The sequence below is a fragment of the Esox lucius genome, chromosome 20 (genome assembly GCF_011004845.1).
Source record: "Esox lucius isolate fEsoLuc1 chromosome 20, fEsoLuc1.pri, whole genome shotgun sequence".
Taxonomy (NCBI): domain Eukaryota; kingdom Metazoa; phylum Chordata; class Actinopteri; order Esociformes; family Esocidae; genus Esox; species Esox lucius.
The window spans coordinates 36,519,965-36,534,320 of NC_047588.1; the positions used below are offsets into that span (position 1 = coordinate 36,519,965).

A 14,356-nucleotide genomic window follows, 5' to 3' on the forward strand; every position below is an offset into this window, starting at 1 on the left:
TAATTTGTTTCAATTGGATAGCTAACGTGTTGTCATGTCATAATCTCAACAATATTCCTAATTATTGAAAAGGTCATGTTTGGACATAGTCCAAGCTGCTCGGTTATGTTTTGATTTGGGAGAATGGGGATTGGTATCGTTGGCAACATATATTTCAGTATTAGTGACATGGATTACTGAATAGTTACTAAGAATGTGGAAAATTCCTCTAGTCATTATTTACTGGGTTTTTATGGGTTCCTCCCTCTGTTCTTTTCTGAGCACATCCATGCGTGACATCAACAGGAATACTCTTCGGTTGGTTTTTTGTGGTCACCGCATCCTTCCAGGGATACTGTCGGATACTTGTAGTATAATAATAGTAAAAAATAAATATTGACTTGCTTAAGGATAAAAATAAAAACGTCTCTGGGATCCAGTCAAGCAATATTTATGTTATATCAGATAACATAACTGCTATGCTTACTGCTGCCCGCTCAGAGCAAAAAACGTATATATTAGTATCATTACATTTGATGAAATCTGATTTGTACTAACTAAAATTTAAACAACATTAAAAACAACTTGGCACCCAGTTACTCTTCAAATTGCGGTGTTCATTATGTATTTAATTTTTTAGTAAAGGTAGAGATGCTAAAATCTGGACCTCATGATCTTGGCCATTTAATGATGCCCGCCCAGTTTCCAGTTGGCTCATTAATCCCCTTACACCCGTCTTTTGTTTTATTTTGTTTTTTACTCTAGGTCTTAAATGTACGCAATCATGCTACGTTGGTTGTTTTGGGGAAGAGTTTCAGCTAAATGGCTAAAATGGAAAAGCAAAACGTATGTAGCAAGTTTGTCAGATAAATAATATTTTTATGTCTGTGTTTAGTTTAATGCATATAATCATTTGTATTTTGTTGTTTTATCCTTGTACTGCTCTAGGCCCGGTTTCCCGATAGCGTAGCACTTACGATGGTTTAACGATACACGTAGCCTAAAGTTGTTTTTTGTTACAAGAGACTTGTTTCCCAAACCACCACGTAGGTCGCTCTTTGGAAAGTGCATGGTAAGTGCCATGTTACGGCCGTTGGGAATGGAATTAGGCCATCTTTGTTGCTTGGAGTGGAATTATGCCATTAATACGTTTTGAAATATAGCTTATTGCATTTTGGTAAACTTGCATTCTGGCATGTTCTTCGATGTTCTTCTTGGCAAGGTAGGCACTACCTATTAAATAATAGTAGCAGTACGATGCGGGCTTTCAGACTCGTGAACGGTTAATTTTGAAAACGTTTTCTTAATTAGCCTATTTCTTGTTTTATGTACGTTTTTCTTCATCCTCAGTTGACCAATTGCATTCGTTTAAGTTGCGCACTTATCTAATTTGTCTAAATCAAAACTGTTTTGATAAGTTTTATTCGTTCTATTGCCTTTATTAACTGTTCGATCATTCCTCTCATGTTGAGGGAGGCAATTCACAAAAACCGATATCGGTTAAGATGGACTAACGAATGGTCCGGAGTAGTGTTAATCTGTAAAAAAGAACAGACAAGAACCACATTGGAACGACATTAAACATGAAATGTACCGACTATATTAACTATACTGCCATATATATTGAAATGATGGCTTTTATTTTGAAAAGGAAAATCTGAGTTAGCGCTAGCATAATGTCCTGCTACTAGAAGAACAGTTATGAAGCCTCGAATGACCGTTCGGAGCACTGGTTAATTAACGAGCAATGTTGCGTGCCACTTAAGTAACGATGCTTTCGGGAAACGCTCTGATAAAATAACGATCCACTTACATGCATCTTACGATCATCTTAGTGCTTTGGGATACCGGCCCCTAGTCCATTATTGTTCTCTGTTTTTTGTGCGCAGATTAGCAGCTGTTTCAGGCACAGCTGACAAGGTGTCGAATCAAAATCACAAATTCTAAACATGACTGGGTGTGAACTAAACTCAAAAGACACGAAAGGCTATACAGCCCCAATTAACAAGACAAGGCCTATGATACACATGCTCCAACCATGCTCCCAGTAAAGTCCTATAATTGTAAGACATTATAACAATGTTATTCTTTAAAAAAAGAAGCTGGTCGTATAGCTGTGATTACATGACTACTAATTATTATAATGCCTTAAGCCCTCGCTGCATATACAAACCACCCCCACAGTCTACCAATCATTTACCCTCACAATGATGATGTAAGAGAAACATCTGGTGCCTGAAGCTAATTGCCAACAAGATTTCCAGTATATGGGAGGATAGGATAGTGTTTGGACTGGGAATTGAAGCCCAAACAGACAAACAAACAAGAAGTATTTTTTTCAATCTGTATTCACTATCCAAAGAGGTCGGTGCCAGGTTATTTAAAGACAAACTGTGTGTTCTGAGAGTTTGCTAAGTGGTTTGTTACGGTAAAATATACAGTGCTGTGTCTTTCCCGTTGGATAGTTTTTTTCTTGTCGAATGATGCAACTTCTGCATCATTGTGTGGCCTATTGCCCCACATATGCGGTGAATTGTAGGACGGTGTGTGTGTTTTCTGATATTGTCACTGACCGAAATGGAGGACACGCAGGTTGGATCAACATCTACTCCCAGGCTGTAGACCTGACTAAAGGCTGAGTTGAAGAGGCACCTGTTGTTTTCCCATTTAAGGTGCCCTTTATTGCTACAGCATTGACACCTTATCCTTGACCCTTATTAGCCTAAAACTAATCGTTGACAGAAATACACTTTAGATGGATATTCTCCCCTGAGCAACTCATTTAGTCCAGGAAAAGGTCTTAATCTGGGTAGGGATAACAGTTTGTGCTGTATGGGGTTTGCTGTGGCTTTGATCTCAATTTGGTCTCAACAATGGTAAATCAAACAAAGAGTTTCACACACCTCCATTCAGCCATGTGGAGGCTAGCTTATCAAAGAATGTCAGGGGAGTTTGCTGTTGATTGCTTTGGAAGGCAAGGTCATCAAATTTACCAAGTGCTGGGGAGGAAATCCTGAGGCTATTTAAAGAATAATATCCCATTACTTAGACTCAATAAACAGTAGTTGAAGAATTGACTGGGTACACTATGGGATCAGAACACAGACTTTAATCAGTTTTGTGTCAGTTCCAGGATGATTACGGCATTTTTTTTTAAAGCTTTTTAAATGTTTTAGAGATATTTATTTTACTGTACTTAGACACAACAATGGGCCCTTGAGAATTGGAGTTAACGAGTTCACGGATTACAGCAATGTTGGGAAATGTGTATGCCTCCGCTAAAAAAAATAGCTGAGCCAAACCACAAAAACCGTTGAGCCAAACCAAAATAACAAACAGACAAAAATATAAAAAATTAAACTTGGTCCCTAAGACTAAGACTATTGCATTATCTTGACCTTTGTGTGACAGACAGAAAGAAATTGTTGCAATAACCGCTGTTCACCATGTCCCCAAACCAATAATGTATTGAAATGCATAACCTTTTAAATCAGCTTGGAACACACGGTGGGCCCTCAGTCTTAGTATGTAATACCATATAGCCCAGCCATTTACTGCCTCACTGCCTACACACAATTTACATGCATGTTTAATGTTTAGCATTTCATGTCTTCCTTATTTAGGGCCATATTAAAGCAATTTATAACTAAAAATTAAAATATATATGTATATTTTTTTTGTCTGGACTTTCAGGACTAACTGTTTTTCCAAACCTTGAACTCTGCAATGCGATTTCAAACTTTAAGCTGTAACATAATTGTAAGTGGCTCTTTTTTCAGCCGGAATGATTGATCAGTTCTTCCATTATGGGCAGCTATATGAGTCCAGTCAAATTACTTATTCATGCTCATAGTTTCATTGCTAATGAACGTTTACTTGGAACTGTGTTAGGCCTGGCTTTGGGTAATGTGTCTGAGTTATTATTAATTTGATCAGTCACAGCATATGCATTTGCTGTGCAGGCTCCCCTCCTGTATATGGACAGAGTTCATAGCCGCAGTGTGTTTTCCACAGTGTAGATTAATCCAAAATCAACTAAATGTAAATCCTCCGGCATATGGTAGGTAGCATATCAAATACATTGTTTCCATCGCACATCTCACCCTTTTTACAGTGCCACACGGGTCTGGCAATTTAAAACAGGATTGGCCGACTGAAGCTGGTTCTAACCCATTCTGTAGTCTGCAGTCACTGATTCCTTGTAAACCGGGTGGTTTTTAAGTGAAGTGTATAAAGTCTGACATGAGAATTCATGTAAAGCCAATGTAAAACAAAAATGTGGAGATGTGCTAATGCATGAATCCTCTCCAGAGGTAGGCTTGGTCACTTCTTTTGAGCTAGCCTTTCCTGGACAGAAGAACATTTGTCAAAGCGGGGATGAAAGTGAACACCAGCTACCTCTCCATGAGGAGAATCGGCCATGCCTTCTCTATGGGTTAAACAGTGTAACTTCTATCAACTTCTATTATAACGACTTCTATTATAGTTGTCATCAAGGTGACGGAAAGGGCTGTCAAGCCCTGCTGCATTGCAGGATCTGGTTGGGTTAGTGACCAATTGAGATTGACTCTAAAACAGAGCGCATGAGGAACATGCCACAGGAACCCAATTTTGGTTAGCGTATTCTCACTGGTGGAGATTAAAACTGACTGCTGACATCCTGGCCTCTCAGCCTGAAAGGATATGAGATGGGTGTAGGTCTCCTCCTCGACGCACACAATGTGTGACGTCCAAATGACATGTTTAGTTGCTTTTGGGAGCTGTGACGAACCCATTCCCTACCGGATAAGAGGAAGGAAATTATAAACAATTTTCAATCAAGCCCTGCTGTTTGATGACTCTACCACATTTGGTCAGATGTCCCATGCAGCTGCCATTATAGCCCTTTCCGAACCTTTTCTGTCAGGGAATGATCTTCTGTATACAGTGTGTGTGTGTCCACAGAATGTTCGTCATATGGGGACTATTAGGTCCTCATTTTGGCACGTGTAATGCAGCAGACAGTGACGTCAGTGGTTGACATTACTTGGACTGGCTGTTGTGGCAACATTCCACGTGGTTGATAATATTATCATAATGTCTTTTGTAAGGGCCTTGAAGCCCCTACCTGACATTTCCTGTGGCACAAGTTTTTTTTTTATCCATCTGGAAAGGTTGGCATGCTTTTCTTTCAGTATGTTAAAAGCTCATGTAGCAGGTTATGGAGAACGTTAGGGATGTTTTAGCAAGTTAGCGACTGGAAGCATAATGGACTTGTAGTAAAATGTTAAGTCATTCCAGCCTGGTGTGTTATTGGCTGTGTGTGTGTTTCGCACCTTAAGTATATCATCTGTATTTCTTGCACCTGATGCTGTGGCTATAGCAACCATGGAAGGGTCTGTTATTTACCTATTTGACAGGTTTATGTAAAAGAGTTGCATTACACTTATCAGCCATCATAATTGTCTTTTTATAAACATTTTTACAAATGTACCTAAATAAAGATTATCTTTGCCTTTTTTAGCTGTTTCTGTCAAATAGTGAGAGAGTATTACAATCGCTAGATTTTCCGGAAAGACACCACGGATACACATAACAGTACATTATTGTTGTGTAAAGATGCACATCTCCAGGGAAACCTGCTAATCTAGGGAGCTGTTTAAACTGTTCATTGGAACAGCTCTAGAGAAAAACTCCATAGAAGCTGTATGGAAACATACTGTATCATGCTGGGGACACCAAGCATTCAAACACTGCACAGGCTTTTACAAATATTACAAAAGGGAGAAAACCAATCTAGTTGCTGAGAGAGAAAAAAATGTTTTTGGGCCAATCAAAAAGTTCCGCTGCCATGTAAAGGTATGAACTAATTGCCAGCGGCAGATCCATCATGGAGCTTTGGTTTCAAGGAAAAAAACACTCCAGATTCACAATCTGTTGCTCCAGGGACCAATCTTCAAGCTTTGGGGCTGAAAGGAAAATTTGAGATGACATTCTCATTGACAGGAACAAGGATAATGTGTGGATAGTGTGTCCCCTCAACAGTACCCACACCTCCCCCTTGTTCCAAATCCTCACAATGCTATGTTACTTACAATGCGTAGTGCCCAGTAAGGTGAGGTCATCCCATAGAGAAGCTAATCCATGAGTGGAACGTCGACCTTGAGAGTGTTTCTTCTAGCAGAACAAAAGTCTAGCACAGTCACTGCCACTGCAATCCAAGCCTACGCTCAATATGTAAGGTGCAAAGTAGAGTATGCGGAAGATGATTATTCCTCTATCATTCTTTACACTTAAGTTGTGGAAGTAAGCAATGTTAGATAGACAGTAGCGGAATATGAAGTCTTTCATAAAAAGGCTATGAATGGAAAACACAGATTCAATTCAAACTGACATGGAGCGCCCCTCCACAATATTAGGTAATTGTCCATACAAAGGACCCTTTACCTCATCTGTCACTTGTAATAACATAATGGGTGCTGGGTAATGGTGAAACAAAACCAACTGCTAAGCTAACAGGCATAACTCAGACATCAGAAAGTTGAGGTCACAAACAACGGAGTGACATAACTCTGTATGCATATGCTGAATGGAATTAAGCGCCACAGGGCTGGGGGGTTATATCCCAAATGTCTTGTTAAAGCCGACCTGTTCAACCAGTAACACAGCCCTTCCTCCTGCTTTTGCTACATCGCTGATGCAGCCTGGACCATTCTCCCCCGGCACATGAAATGAGTAATACTAATTACAGATGCTTCATTTCCTGCAGATGGACATTTCCTTATGCTGCATTCCAACCTTCACACTATCGCCTTAGTTCGCGTGGGGAATGAGAGGTCTTTAAGTGCCACTAAGCTAGCGACCCCCTCCCCGAGTGAAGTTACATTTTGCAGGAAGCACGTGGTTGCTAAGCGACACAGGTGGTTGGGGATTCACATTGTATACTGTTCCTTAGCCCTCTCCTGGTTCCCATGTCAACTTTCAACATTGAGGCCTTTCTCTTAGAGATCCTAAGAGCCTGGGAGTTCGTGTTTAAAACCTCGAAACATCCCGAAAGGATTCCAGTTTGGAACATTTACTGCTAGAATGGGTTTTGCTAGTATGTGCTCTTTTTTTGGTGGGAGGATTGTGAGCCTGTTGTGTGTGTGTGTGTGTGTGTGTGTGTGTTTGTGTGTCAGTGGCTGGGATGGGTGGGGTGGTGGTCGGGGGGGGCAGTTGTGGGTGAATGAAATAAATGAGAGATTCCATGCGGTGTTTGTGTGGTTAACCTCTGATTAATTGCTTAGCTGTGGGGCAGTCCATTGTGGTGAGAGGGTGCTACTGTAATTTCGCAGCTGCTCGCCCCCTTAGCATGACCAATATGATACTCTCAATCCAATTGGCCTTCTAACCACATACCAGAGTACTTAAAATAGTTATCTTTTCTCAGGCTGTGAATATGGTCAAAACAACAAACATGTCAGTAGTTCACATTATTTTGTCACTGCGTGTTGAAATCCATCCAGACAACAGCAGGATTGTTTGAAGCCTGTCAAAACCAAACGCAGCGTCCGGTTTGAAGCCGGGCTCTCGTGCTGTCTGAGCTCCACAGCAGGGGTGTATCGTGGTTCAAGAGAGGCACGGCAAGCTGTGCAACCGATAACTTGTTAAGCTACTGAGACATTGATACATTACGGATATCCAACAAGAAGCCCTGATGTAGAAGCCTTTGGTTTCTTCCTCACCTCTTCTGCTATTTTGATGCAAGGGGTTTTGTCATTTCACCAGATGGACTTTTCCCTCTAAGTGCAACCGGCTTCTTAGATTATTTGAATTGAGTGCCAGCCTAGACAGGCTCCACAAACTCAGGGTCTTCATGCAGTCAGGCAGGACAGTCCGCTCGTTCCCTGGGGAAAGGCTTCCAGTGTCCTTGTGGCCAGCCCTATGGACGTACAACAGAAAGAAACACACAAAGACATAGCTAATACAGAATATACAGTCCATTCATTCCTTCACCCAGTAGGAAGACATTAAATAAAAACACATGCGCATACAGGCTCAATACATGGACCCATACAGGCTAAATACATGGACCCATACAGGCTATTGGCATGCTGACTGCAGGAATGTCCACCAGAGCTGTTGCCCGTACATTGAAGGTTAATTTATCTACCATAATGTTCATTTCTCTACGTTTCAGAGAATTTGGCAGTACATTCAACCGGCCTCACAACCGCAGACCACGTGTAACCACACCAGCCTCAGGACCTCCACAGCATCTTCACCTCCAAGATCGTCTGAGACCAGCCACCCGGACAGCTGCTGCAACAATCGGTTTGCATAACCAAAGGTTTTCTGCACAAACTGTCAGAAACCGTCTCAGGGAAGCTCATCTGCATGCTTGTCGTCCTTATCGATGATCACATTTGATGGCGTCTGGCACTTTGGAGAGGTATTTTCTTCACAGATTAATCCCGGGTTTTCACTGTACAGGGCAGATGGCATTGTGCTGTATGGCGTCATGTGGGTGAGTGGTTTGCTGATGTCAACGTTGTGGATCGAGTGGCCCATGGTGGCGGTGGGGTTATGGTATGGGCAGACGAATTTTGAATGCACAGAGATACCGTGACGAGATCCTGAGGCCCGTGGCGACATCCTGAGGCCCATTGTTGTGCCATTCATCCACGACCATCAGCTCATGTTGCAGCATGATAATGCACGGCCCCATGTTGCAAGGATCTGTACACAATTCCTGGAAATTCTTGCATGGCCAGCATACTCACCGGACATGTCACCCATTGAGCATGTTTGGGATGCTCTGGATCGACATATACGACAGCGTGTTCCAGGTCCTGCCAATATCCAGCAACTTTGCACAGCCATTGAAGAGGAGCGGACCAACATTCTACAGGCCACAATCAACAACCTGATCAACTCTATGCAAAGGAGATACTGACTGGTTTTCGGACCCCCCCAGACCCCCCCAATTCAGTGAAACTGCACATTTTAATCTGTGAAGAAAATACCTCTCCAAAGTGCCAGACGCCATCGAATGTGATCATCGATAAGGACGACGAGCATGCAGATGAGCTTCCCTGAGACGGTTTCTGACAGTTTGTGCAGAATTTCTTTGGTTATGCAAACCGATTGTTGCAGCAGCTGTCCGGGTGGCTGGTTTTAGACGATTTTGGAGGTGAAGATGTTGGATGTGGAGGTCCTGGGCTGGTGTGGTTACACGTGGTCTGCGGATGTGAGGCTGGTTGAATGTACTGCCAAATTCTCTGAAACGTAGAGAAATGAACATTATGGTAGAGAAATTAACCTTCAATTTACGGGCAACAGCTCTGGTGGACATTCCTGCAGTCAGCATGCCAATTGCATGCTCCCTCAAAACTTCCATCACACAGCATTGTGCTGTGTGATGGAACTGCACATTTTAGAGTGGCCTTTTATTGTGGCCAGCCTAAGGCACACCTGTGTAATAATCATGCTGTCCAATCAGCATCTTGATATGCCCCACCTGTGAGGTGGATGGATTATCTCGGCAAAGGAAAAGCGCTAACTAACACAGATTTAGACAGATTTGTGAACACTATTTGAGAGAAATAGGCCTTGTGTTTACATAGAGAACGTCTTAGATCTTTGAGTTCAGCTCATGATTAATGGGGCAAAAACAAAAGTTTTGCGTTTATAATTTTGTTCAGTGGATATGTACCTATACAGGCTAAATACATGGACCCATACAGGCTCAGGCATGGTGGAGAGATTTCAAGGCTGGCTGAAATGTCTTCATAACTTCACAATGAATTGATTTGTCCTCCTCTCTGCTGAGTTAAATGTGTGCAGGAAATGCGTCCCAACCAGATGTCTATGGAAAAAGAGATATGGGCAGGTTTTCACTGAGCAGGTTCTGGACACAATAGTTTTCTCTGGCAACAGTGGAGAGAACAAATGAGAGGAGAGGAGTGGGGTGGAAGTAAAAAGAACAGCCCAATCTTATTCGTTGCATGCAATCCTATTATTTTCTAGCAAGTAAGAGCTTATAGGTTTGTGGTGCAAGCAGGAGAGTGGACACTTTCTTTTTTTTTCTCTACACCAAGTGACACTTGAATACCCCGTGTTGCGTTCAGGATTTCAGGTGAAGCAATTGATTTTACGGTGTCTTCTGTGACGAGAACAGCCATTGTCTTGGCGCGGGGGTCCAGAATAGGCCATGCCACCCATTGTTTTCATTGAGTCGGCACAGATCGGCTTCGCAAATTCCCTGGAGAAGACGGGGAAAGACAGGTCTCTTTGACATGGCCTTATTTCGTATTCCCCTCAGGATTGGTTACTCTCACGGGTCGATTTCAAAAGGTAAATGAAGGCCCCCCTTGCCTGACATTTGAAAGTATCTGGGTGTACCAAATGAAGGTGGCATGCAAAGCGAGCACTGAGTGAGGGCTGGGTGAACTTCTGAACCCATTATCTTGCCATTCTCTTCGGCGGCTGGATGTGAACTTTCAGTGGCTTTGTGTGCTTTGCTGAAGATGGAATCTGAGGTTGGACTTTGAGTGAACTTTTCTCATTATCCTAATACCACCCCCCCTCCCACTACCACCACCACTGTAACCATCAACACCACCAACTGCAACACTACAACCATCACCACCACTGCCACCACAACAATCACCACCACAACTTTAACCATCACCACCACCACTAGAATCACCCCCATAATTTTAACCATCCCCACCACCACTACAATCACCACCACCAATTTAAACATCACCACCACCACTACAAACACCACCACCACTTTAACCATCACCACCACCACTACAAACACCACCACCACTTTAACCATCACCACCACCACTACAATCACCACCACCACTACAATCACCACCACCACTACAGTCATCACCACCACTACAATCACCACCACCACTACAGTCATCACCACTATAACCAACACCAACACTGCAACCACCACCATCACCACTACTGCTACCACCACTACAATCACCACCACCACTACCATCATCAGCCCTACTACCACGACAGCCATCACTACCTCTCACACCAATACTAAAACCATCACCACCAACACCACTACAACCACCACCACCAATACTAAAACATCACCCCAACTACCACTACAACCACCACCACCAATACTAAAACCATCACCCCAACTACCACTACAACCACTACCACCACCTAGAATTCTGGTGTTTTTTTCTATACTACCTGGCAGACAGTTGTGTTCCCCTAAAGTCCTGGATCTGAATTGTTCCCTGATCAGAGGAGTAGATTTACAACCAGCAGCACTCTATGTCCTGTTGCCTGGAGTCGAGGCCCACTAGAGGAAAGCACACAAACACCCAACACAGAGAGACAGGTAGGCAGAGAGACAGGTAGGCAGATAGACAGGTGCTCTTCTAACAGACTGAGACAGAGTGCGTGCCTCCTCAAGACCATCCAGGGCAGCCGACATATGGAGTATTACATTATAACGACTCCATTTTCTGCACAACATGATAAGATATAGGATTAGGCTTTGCAGCTCTCACTCCTCGGAATTACTAACATTAACTGACCTGGGTTTCAAATCCAGCCAGAACACATGGGGCCTTTTAGGCACCAAGAACCATTTAAAAGAGATGTCGTTTGTGGTTCCAGTCCGTTCTGTAAACGGTCTGTGGGATAATTGTCTGTTAGCTCCGGACTGCTGCCGTTGCACCGCAGTTCTGGGACCGTTTCACTCAATAAATGGGCCCAAATGTCTCTGAGTTGTTTAAAAGGCCTTTGTCTTAAGGCTGTACCATTGATCCTGGGTCACACAATCTTTCCTGTCGGGTAGAAGCATTGAGCTCTAAAGTTCACTATTCATTTAATTTATTAGTGCCTATTGTTATAGATGTTGATCTGTGTCCTCGCCAATATTTCAACTGCATTCCCCAGAAATCTGGTGCGGAAAAGTCTTCATATCCTACTACAGTCTGTGGAACCATTGCATTTAGCACATGCAGCGTGTGCATGTAATCAGCCAGGTTTCGGAAATAGGTCACCTGCAGACCTCATTAATATATTAGCTCACTAAGTTCACACACGCAAGCACACAACATAAGCCCAGCTGAATTGATTCCCCATCAACAACCGAGCAAACTCCGTCTGACCTGTCATGGGGCCCTCCTCTTCCCTGCTCTCCACAATAAAACAATTAAGCTGTTTGCTGGGTGAGGGAGACAGGGATATCCGTCGAGCTACCTCGCAAATTGGTCTCCAGTGAGGGGCCCGAATGGTTCCCATTCCCCGGCAGTGTGGCCGGACAGCTGGATATGCTAGCGGAAGCTGGGATCTGTGCTGTTAGCTCAGAACATCTGGGGAAAAAAGCAACATTTCAAGGCTGATGACGACGTGAGGAAAAGTGCTTTCCCCCTTGCGCTTGGTGGAGCTGTGATTTGTGCTGTGGTGTTTTTCAAGAAGGATTTCTTTTTTCTCTAAGTGCAGCCCTTTCAGACATTCTGCACCTCAGATGTCTTTCTACCGGTCTTTCCCACTTGATGCCACAGTGCTTAACAACACTATAGGTGACATTTTTACCCTACGAAACAGGTCCACCCTACCGCCTATATGGGCAGGCACCTGTGATTCTAGAAATGACCATCATCTTCCGTCAGCACAACATACATTTAGATTTTTTTCTGCTTATTAATCAGTTGAATACAAGTTCCAACCAAGGCTTCCGCTTTGCTTAATCCCAACCAAGGGCATTTCTGGTATGTTTTAATTGGCATAAACATATACAGTTTGACCCATTTTTAAACGCACTGAATGTTGGCTTAACTATGTAATATACTGTATGCCCGTACATGATTTAAGCAATTTGAAAACAAATGCATGCAGTGCATTAAAAGCGGCATCCCTGAAGAGATGACATAAACATGCTTTTGCGTTTTCCTTTTTTAATTACTGACCTGATTCTGATAAGATTAGATTGATGATTGCTTGGAATCTGGAAACTTTACCTTCACCAATTCTTTAATCTGGAGGACTGGAGGAAAAATATAAATACACTAGGACTGTCAGTGTTAACGCGTAAACCCATGTGATTAATTACAAATATTTTTGTGTCGTTTTTTTTCTTTTTTGAGCCTCAGAGCCATCGATAGTCATTGTATTACTTGAGCGGGTGTTTTTGGGAGTGCGGTACTGGCATTTAGCCGGTGTCTTTTGCAACAGTGTAGCCTACCGGTAACTTCATTGATGCCTGAATATGTATGGAGTGCTTCACAAATGTTAGTTTTTCCAATATAGCCCTGAAAACTGGAATATCTCTCCTTAAAAAATATCTCACTGAAAACTGGAATATCTCTCCTGAAAAAACATCACACTGAAAACTGGAATATCTCTCCTGAAAAAATATCTCACTGAAAACTGGAATATCTCTCCTGAAAAAATATCTCACTGAAAACTGGAATATCTCTCCTGAAAAAATATCTCACTGAAAACTGGAATATCTCTCCTGAAAAAATATCTCACTGAAAACTGGAATATGTCCATCACCTGCCTTAAACTAGTCTCCCTCCAAAAACTAGAGAAGCCCCGTGGTGCCTCCCCTAACTTTGACTCTCTTTTCCAGCTAGTTAACAAGATGCCTGTTTGTGCAAATCCACTTGTTAATCACTTGCTTTTAGCATGATAAATTGTCATTATTTCATGATTTTGCTAACCAATGTTACGCCCTCCACATCGCCTCCTCATAGTCTGTGCCGGGCTCTTCCTCTCTCCTGTCTGTCTGTGTGTGTGTGGGAGCCGGATCCGGGCTCCTGCAATCCAGTTCCTGCTTTCCTCCACTACTCCTCAAGTCTCCACTCCTGCGGTTTATTCCCTCATCAGCTTGCCATCAAATACCCTGGTTTCCCGTCCGCTCGTCGCTAGATCGTTATTGTTCGTTCACGGTAGTGAGGTTCACGGCCGCTCAAAATCATAGTCTGAGTAAACCTGTTTGAGGCGTTCTTCCTTACTAACATTATTTCTCCTCTGTTCAAAGATCCACCATATCCTGCCTCCTAACTTGCCCGCCTACCTGCTCTGCCTACCCCACTGCCCTGTCTGCTTCACCCTGCCTACCTACCAGCCCTGCCCTCGCACCTCCGGGCCGGCCCGGCCTGGCCTCTGTCCTTCCACTCCAACCTACATTAAAACACCCCTTGAGTTTCATTGCTTGTGTTTGGTGTTGTGCGCATTAATGTCGTCTCCTATAGCATTTCCAACTAAACATACAGCTCCGGAAAAAATTAAGAGACCACTGAACCTTTTTCTTTCCTTTTCAAATTTCTTTGGTGAGGAAAGAAAAAGGTGCAGTGGTCTATTAAAGTTTTGAGTGAGGAACAATAGCGTTCAATCTGCAGTGGTCTCTTAATTTTAACCC

General features: G+C 42.9%; 1 long non-coding RNA gene across 1 annotated transcript; it reads left to right on the forward strand.

The window, feature by feature from the left end:
• Positions 1–1,078: 1,078 nt before the first annotated feature.
• On the forward strand, positions 1,079–14,145 carry LOC105018739. Its single transcript, XR_002195710.3, has 3 exons — positions 1,079–1,201; positions 13,689–13,883; positions 13,976–14,145. It is a non-coding gene; the product is annotated as an uncharacterized LOC105018739 (long non-coding RNA).
• The last annotated feature ends 211 nt before the right edge of the window (positions 14,146–14,356 follow it).